Source organism: Lutra lutra, chromosome 2 (assembly GCF_902655055.1).
Source record: "Lutra lutra chromosome 2, mLutLut1.2, whole genome shotgun sequence".
In the NCBI taxonomy this organism is placed as follows: Eukaryota; Metazoa; Chordata; class Mammalia; order Carnivora; family Mustelidae; genus Lutra; species Lutra lutra.
The window spans coordinates 209,817,342-209,825,578 of record NC_062279.1 but is presented as its reverse complement, the minus strand read 5'-3'; positions in this window follow the sequence as shown (position 1 = coordinate 209,825,578).

Sequence of the window (8,237 nt, the reverse complement as noted above, 5' to 3'; positions counted from 1 at the left end):
CATGCAATCTGCAGCAGCACGTGAAGAATAAACTGGTTTAAAGAGTCAGTGGTTGCTCATGAAACTGTAACTACTATTTTTTTTAAAAGATTTTATTTATTTACTTGACAGAGATCACAAGCAGGCAGAGAGGCAGGCAGAGAGAGAGAGAGGAGGAAGCAGGCTCCCCGCAGGGCAGAGAGCCCAAAGTGGGGCTCGATCGCAGGACCTGGGACCATGACCTGAGCCGGAGGCAGAGGCCTAACCCACTGAGCCACGCAGGCGCCCCGGAAACTGTAACTACTCTTATGTCTCCCCCACGAATCACGGCAAGTCACCACATGAAAAGGATGACATGGAAAACTATGGAAAGTGGCCGCGGATCAGCGTTCAGTTTTGAGATGACTGGATCTATTTGTAACATAGTCTTTCCTCTGAAGAGATCCGGCGGTCTTTTGCCTTCGGCAGTTTTGTCGACCAAACCGGTGCCGCAGGTAGGCCGGCTGAACGGCGCAGACTCTAAGAGTGACTCTTCCACAACTTATCATTACAACTTCCTAAAAAGACCCGGTCTGCCTTCACGATGCCGCCTTGAATATCAAACACTTAAATGTGTTTGTCACATGAGAACCAAGCCCTTCACAATTTTATACCTAAGTTTTATCTTGCTGCAACATTTTAGGTAACCAGATGTTTAAACATCCTGTGCTTAATCTTTAAGTTGTTTGCGTGCCTGTGCGTGTGCGTGTGTGTGTTATAGTTCAGTGCTGTGTAACAAATAACCCCCAAACTTGTCTGTGACAAATAACCATTAACAACCCCACAACTTGGTGACCCATTTCGCTATGCTCACTCCCTGTGGGATAGGAACGAGGGCCAGGTTTGACTGGACAGTTCTCTGGCTGCGCGGTACAACAACAGGGTCACTCCGTGGTACCCACTGAGGCTGTCACCGGGTGGGGCTGGCCGATCCAAGAGAGCTTCATTCACAAGCTTAGCTCCTCGGTGGGAAAACTAGAAAGCTGGGCCCCTTCCTTCTCCAGGTAGTTTCCAGGGTTCTCCTTACAGGACCTAGAGAAGGGCAGCCCAGAATGCTGGTGTCTGTCCCTAGACACAGGGGCTAGAAGCTGCCAGGCTTGCTAAGGCCAAACCCAGCAAACCAGCACAGGGTCCCTTCCAGTGTATTCTATTAATGAACAGTCACAGAGCCCACAGACCCTTTAAGAGGAGGCAATAGAGACCCCTTCTCTAAGGTTAGGGCAGTGTCAGAGAGCCTATAGCCATCTTTGATCTGCTACAGTATATGTATTTGGCTTTTCTTATGGAAAATGTTAAACATATGTAAAAGTAGACAAACTGGGGCACCTGGGGGGCTCAGTCATTAAGCGTCTGCCTTCAGCTCAGGTCATGATCCCGGGGTCCTGGGATCAAGCCCCGCATCGAGCTCCCTGCTCGGGGGGAAGCTAGCTTCTGCTGCTCCCTCTCCCCCTGCTTGTGTTCCCTCTCTCGCTGTGTCTTTCTCTGTCAAATAAATAAAATATTTTTTAAAAAATCCTCCATGGACCCGTCACCACCATCCACAGTTTTGAACTCCAGGCTGTTCTGTTTCATCCATACGCCCCTCCGACTTCCTCTATCCCCATATTATTTTAAGTCAAACCTCACACGTTGTATTAATTCATCCATTAATGCTAAGCTTTGCCTGTTTGTTTATTTAAGTTGGCTCCACACCCAGGATGGAGCTCAACACCGGGCTTGAACTCAAGACCCCCAGATCAAGAGTCCAACACTGAACCAACTACCCACCCACGTGCCCCCGTTAACGCTGGGTTTTCAAGTGATATGGACAAAGGACATTACACTTTAGGAGGGAAAAATCTCATTTTGGAGGCTTTTCTTATGTTGATACCAAGCTGTTCTTACTGCTCAGAAGCTTACGATGTCTTCCTCCCCCAAAACTGCTAAGTATTGGAACAGCAAAGAACGGACACTTTGCCAAGTAGCTTCCGGCGAGACACAAAGCGAACTAGGAGCCCAGAGCCTGGGTTCGCATCTCAGCCAGCGCCAGCTCTGTGACACTGGCGAACCGTGACCGAGTCCTCGTTTGCCGCTCTGCACCCATCTTTTCCAGGCTGTGGTTATCCCCATGCTACAGAGGGGCTTGGAAAAGGTCAACAACTTGCCCGGGGTCAAAAAGTAGCCCAGCTGGGACCCCACCCAAACCATCCTGAGGCTCCGTTTTCTTCTCTGCCCCATGGAGTTAGTTGTCCAGTTCATCCTGTGTCACCGGAGAATAATTTATTAAGTCCCCTCTGGGAACATGTCAAATTCTGATCACAAAAGCTCTGACCGGGTCACAGCTCAAAAACCCAAACAATAGAAAATGGTGAAAATCTGGCTCCCAGTCTCATTCCCATTTTGTCTTACTCCTTACCCATTTTCTTTCTGTACCAGGAACCACCCAATTATTATTTATTTATGCAAATAAATAAATAATGAAAATAATGTTCCCCTTCTCTGTATGTCGATCTCGATGGACGGCGGTCCTGTGCCGGCGAATGCGCAGCTCCCTTGTCTTTTTTGATAGTCGCCTACGACCCGGTTGTGTGGCTGCGCCGTCAGTTACTGGACATTGGATTTGTGTCCCGATCTTTGCTATTACAGACAATCCAGCCCAGAATTTTATTTTTGCGGAAAAGCAAAGATACGGAGTGCCTATGTGTGTGTGTTAGGAGAGGAGCAGTCAGTAGGACCTCTCAGTCTCCTGATTGAACAAAGTGCCATCATTCCCTGCCCGTTTCCCGTATTTCACATAAGACGAAGTTCATCAACCCTAACTGGAAGAACCCACACCTTCTTGGGGCGCCTGGGTGGTTCAGTCGGTAAAGCATCTGCCTTCAGCTCAGGTCATGGTCCCGGGGTCCTGGGACCAGCTCGTCAGGGCTCCCTGCTCAGTGGCAGCCTGCTTCTCCCTCTCCCTCTAACCCTGCCCCCAGTTCATGCTCTCGCTCTCTCGCTCTCTCAAGTAAATAAATAAAATCTTGAGGGGAAAAAAAAAAAGAACATATACGTTCTTACAGAGTCTTCTCATCCCGGAGCCCCAAGGGACCAGAGAATTAGAGCCCCATGGGTGTATCATTATCACTGTCACGTTTTACTAATCTTGTCTTGGGTTTGCTTATTTTAAAACTCTCCCTGTGCGGGACTTGGTGGCTTAGTCGGCTAAGTGTCTGCCTTGGGCTCAGGTCATGATTCCAGGATTCTGGGATCGAGCCCTGCATCCGAAGCCCTGCTCAGTGGAGAGCCTGCTTCTGCCTTTCCCCTCCCCCTGCTCGTGTTCCCTCTCTCACTATCTCTCTGTCAAATAAATAAATAAAATCTTTAAAAATGAAAAAATAAATAAAAGGTTATTATCTTCAGTCATTCATGCCTTAAAGTAAATTGATGTACTCAGGAAACCGGTCCTAACACTGGTTTGGATCGGTCACGCACTGAGGGGTGCCGTGGAGGCGGCGGGAAGGTGAGGTGGGATGCTCATGGCAAGTTTGGAACGGGGTGAGGGCGGGCGAGTGGGATGGAAGCAGCAGGGGGACTGACTCTGGAATGCCAGGGGTGGAGAACTCTTTACCACTTGAAGAGAAAGGAGCAGGGAATAGGGACACGCAGAAGAGAAGTCTGCTGGGCCCCAGGAGGGACACTGTCCTCTCTGTAATCTTACCCAGGAACAGCCCTGCTTTTTTGGACGTGTTTACCAAGAATGCCTCACTCTGGATCTTTCCCCTGTATTGTTGGGTTTTGTTTACTATTCCACAAGAACCCTCCGGCCCTGTGGGTTAACCACAGAATACTTGGTTTCCTCATCTGGATTTCAAAATTCTCAAGCGTATCATTGAGCAAAGGTTTTTTCTTAAAGGGACGCCGTGAAGGGGAAAAAAGCACTACACGCACTGGCAAAGAACTAAGTTAATCGTTTCCAACGTGATTCAACAGAACAGAATCTCCGCTTCAGGCGCCTCTCGGGTCCCCGTCCTCTCTGCGGAGACTCCCTGAGCGGCTCCAGTCTTTAGCAGAAGCTGCCGGGCTGCGGCACGGAGCCGCACGTGCACTGAACGCTTTGCCAGCCTGACAGATGTCAAGCCGTAGTGCGTCCTCCTCCCCAAACTTCCGTCGGAGTGGTTGTTTTGAATTGTTTTCTTTTGACATCTGCACCTATTCCCCGGATCTCCTCTGGATTTTTACCTCATTCCCGTTTGAGTGTTTCTTCCGGGGGAGCCCAGCTTGATTTCAGCTCAGGTCATGATCTCAGGGTCATTGGGTGGAGCCCAGGGTTAGGCTCTGTGCTCAGCAGGGAGTCTGCTTGTCCCTCTCCCTCTGCTCCTCCCCCACTTGCTCACTCTCTCTCTCAAATAAATGAATGAATAAAATCTTAAGGTGTTTCTTCTTCTCCTGGCCATAGCAAATACTGTACAGGATCCCGTCCTCCATTCTCTCCCGCATACCATAAATAGTATTTCTCCAACAGCATCGACTCACCCTCTGTCTTCTATTTACATTGTACCTCATTCTCATGTCCCTTCTGGAAGACCCCGCGGCTGAACTGCTGGAACCCAGATGGTGGGAAGTGCTTGTGGGGTATTTTAAGGAACACTGGTCATCTGTGCAGAACACAGGCCAACGCTTCCGAAGGCTTCTGACCAGGGCTGCTTGGGTAAACTTGCTAATGGCGTTTCGTTTTCCTGTGCCTTGGTTTTTTCCTTTTGTTGTTTTGTTTTGTTTTTTTAAAGATTTTATTTATTTATTTGACAGACAGAGACCACAAGTAGACAGAGAGGCGGGCAGAGAGCGAGGGGGAAGCAGGGTCCCTGCTGAGCAGAGAGCCCGATGCGGGGCTCGATCCCAGGACCCTGGGATCATGACCTGAGCCTAAGACAGAGGCTTTAACCCACTGAGCCACCCAGGTGCCCAGTTTTTTCCTTTTGTAAAGTGAAATTCTAAGAAGTATATCACTTAAAAATACTACTTCACATATAGTGGTTATGCACGTACTATCTCATTTGATGTTAAAACAACCCAATTAGGGTGTATATTTCTATCCACAAACCAATTAGACCAGGTTCACTGCAAATGTCCCTGATTTGGGGCACCGCGAGGTCCTGCAGACACTATCGGTTCCTGGACACTTTTCCTTCCTTGATTTTCCAGGTGTCCCTCCCTGCGGGGGAGAGACCCTCACCCAGCTCAGTGGTGAGCCCTGAACAACCCAACTCAATCGTGACTTTATCCTTTGGCAACAATTGTCCTCGGAGTGGCAAATGACCCAGTTCTAGCTAATGAAGCAGGAGACCAGGTCTGCTGGGAGGTTCCAGGAAAGTCTGCTAGATCTTAGAAAGACACAGGAGGAGACAGTCCTTCCAGACCTCAAACCTGAGGCTGAGGCTTAGAACTGCAGAAGCCATCTTGTGACTCTCTAGGGAACCAGCCCAGGAGAATGCCAACAAGTCAGGCTAAGGGAGGGAAAAGACAGAAGAACGTTAAGACTTTGATGATGGAGCCATAGAATTGAGCCTAGATCCACCCCACCTTAGACCTTCATGATATACATGGTAAGTTTGAGTATTTTGGCTCCAAAGGGACCTCTCAGCCTGCACCCATAAGAATTTAGGTACTCACCTAAGATCTCAAGAAAACTTGCCTGTGCATTAAAATCATCTGGGGAGATTCAAGACATGTCCGTGCCCGGCCTTCACCTGAAGAGGTTCTGACACCATAGGTCTAGGCCAAGCTCTGCAATTTTATATTTTTTTAAAGTTTCCATAACACTTTTAATGTGAGCATCATTGGTCAAAAAGCTCCAGAGGACAGAGCCGGTATGTTTTAGGACACATTTTCCTTCTTACCGCTGGCCCGCCTCACCCCCACCTCTGCCACCGTGTTCTGAGCGTCTCCCAAATGCAGTGTGATGACCCATCCCAGTTCACCTGGGACAACCCATGGCCGCCGTGACATAATTCTCAACTGCAAGCCCCCCACCCTAAAACATGTCCCAATTTGGATGACTGGTTGCCTTACCTAGAAGATCTGCTAGTGGAGCTAGTTTAAGCAGGACTCTTAACACTACATCTTCCCTATTTGGGATAAATTTGTGCCTATCCCAATGTTGAAAGGAGGCCCAGATTTGCAGAGGACTCAGTTGGCTTGCTGGAGTTTTTAAATAAGCCCTTCAGTCCCAACCCTGAGGCTTTCGGTTTCGGGTGGGAGATTGGGGATTTCATGAGAATCTCAGAGTTATTTTTGTGTGCTAAACTTTTTGTTACCACTCTGGTGTGCATGTAGTCCCATCTGAAGGCAGGGGAATGACCAAAATGATTTCCCTAGCTTCCCCCCAACCCCAGGATGCTCTGATAACGTACATCCTGCTGCAAGCCTTCGGAACTGGAAGAGGAAATTACACAGTGGAAGCTGCTGAAGCAGAAGAAATCTCTTGGTTTAAGATGCTGGAGTGATGTCCAAAGCAGAAAGCTGCGGCATGGAGCAAAGAACGGACAGGTAGGGAAAACAAAACCAGGGGGATGATACTGAGTTGCTTTACTGTGGCCTAATGAAGGTTTTAAACCTTGCCTGGGATTAGCAAGGCACTTCAGAAATCATGCAAACAGCTTAGATGTGGGAGTCAGAAGTTGGGGGTGGGGTGCTGTCTACCAGGGCAGCGAAATGGAGTCCCAGTTTCACAGAGATCTGTCAAATCTTTGGGGGGAAAAACAAGGAGGAGTTGGAGGCCGCTAGTTGGGCTCCGGGAAGTCATAATGGAGATTGTAAACAGGAAGGGGCCATCAGGGCTACCTTCGTTCTCTCCGGCAATGCCTTAGATGTTCAGAGAGATCTAGATGGCTCTGTGGGAGGGCAAAGCTGGAGGGCCCGAGAGCTTTCTAGAAGCGTAGGTCAGTTGTTGAAGACAGGGTATTCTCTAGAATGAGAAGATGAAAGGTGCCACTTAAACTCCTGGGTTCTTTGACATGAGTCAAGAAGGAAGTAGAAACTGCAAGAGCGATTTTCTTGGCTCACAGGGAAGAGATCTCTGCTCTACCTCTGGGAGAGAGGCGGGGTCAACTCTGGGAACTGTTTCAGCTACACACTGCTGTGCAAGACTATCTCAGATCATAAGGGCTTAAAACAAGAACCATCTGTTTGTTCACAATTTTGCTATGGGTCAAGATCAGTCTGGGGCACTTCATCTTTGTTCCATGTAGCATCTGCTGGGACACCTTGACCAGCTGAGGCTCTGCTTTCAAGTTGGTCCACTCCTGGGGCTGGCAGGCTGGGGCTGCTGCCGTCTGAGGTCTCAGCTGGGCCTGGAAGCCGAGGGCCTTGATTTTCTTCCACATGAACCCGTGGCTCCAAGTGGCTGCTGAGGCGCCCTCACGGCATGGAGGCAAGCTTTCAAGAGAGACAAGAGACTGACAGTCTTACTAAAGGCAAGCCTCATCGCTTTCTCTTTGTTTTATTGATTGAAGCGGTCACGGGCCCAGCCTATATGTAGAGGAGAGAAGAAACAGATCCACCTCTCAGCGACAAAGTGACAAAACACTTGCTGCCATCTTGAATATTCTCCATGAGCGCGGGAAAGGTCAGCCCTAAGATGTCAGAACAAATGGCTACTGAAGTCGAACCTGAAGGTTGTCAGTGAGAAAGTGTCTGGAGGAAGGAAAAAGAAATTTGGGAAGTCAGTATTCCGGTGATTTGCTAGGGACGAAGAAGGGACCAAGGCCATTTTTACTATCATGACTACCGTAATTCATGCTCCTGGTCTCACTCCTAGATTTGTGCAGCCTGGGAAAGAAAACATATATATCTACAGCTGAAGCCTTCAAAGCTTAGGATTGCCGTGTGACTTAAGTTATTTATTTATTTATTATTTTTTAAAAGATTTTATTTATTTATTTGTCAGAGAGATAGAGAGAGCACAGGCAGGCAGAGTGGCAGGCAGAGGCAGAGGGAGAAGCAGGCTCCTGCGGAGCAAGGAGCCCGACGTGGGACTCGATCCCAGGATGCTGGGATCATGACCCGAGCCACAGGCAGCAGCTTAACTGACTGAGCCACCCAGGCATCCCGACTTAAGTTATTTAATTCAAAAATCTTAAGCAAAAATATTTACCATATACAAGACAGTATAATACATCTTGTATTAATTATAAAGTTTTATAAAACATGACTTCTGTCCTCAAGGAGCTTTCCGTTGATTTAGCAAGCATTGATCAAGC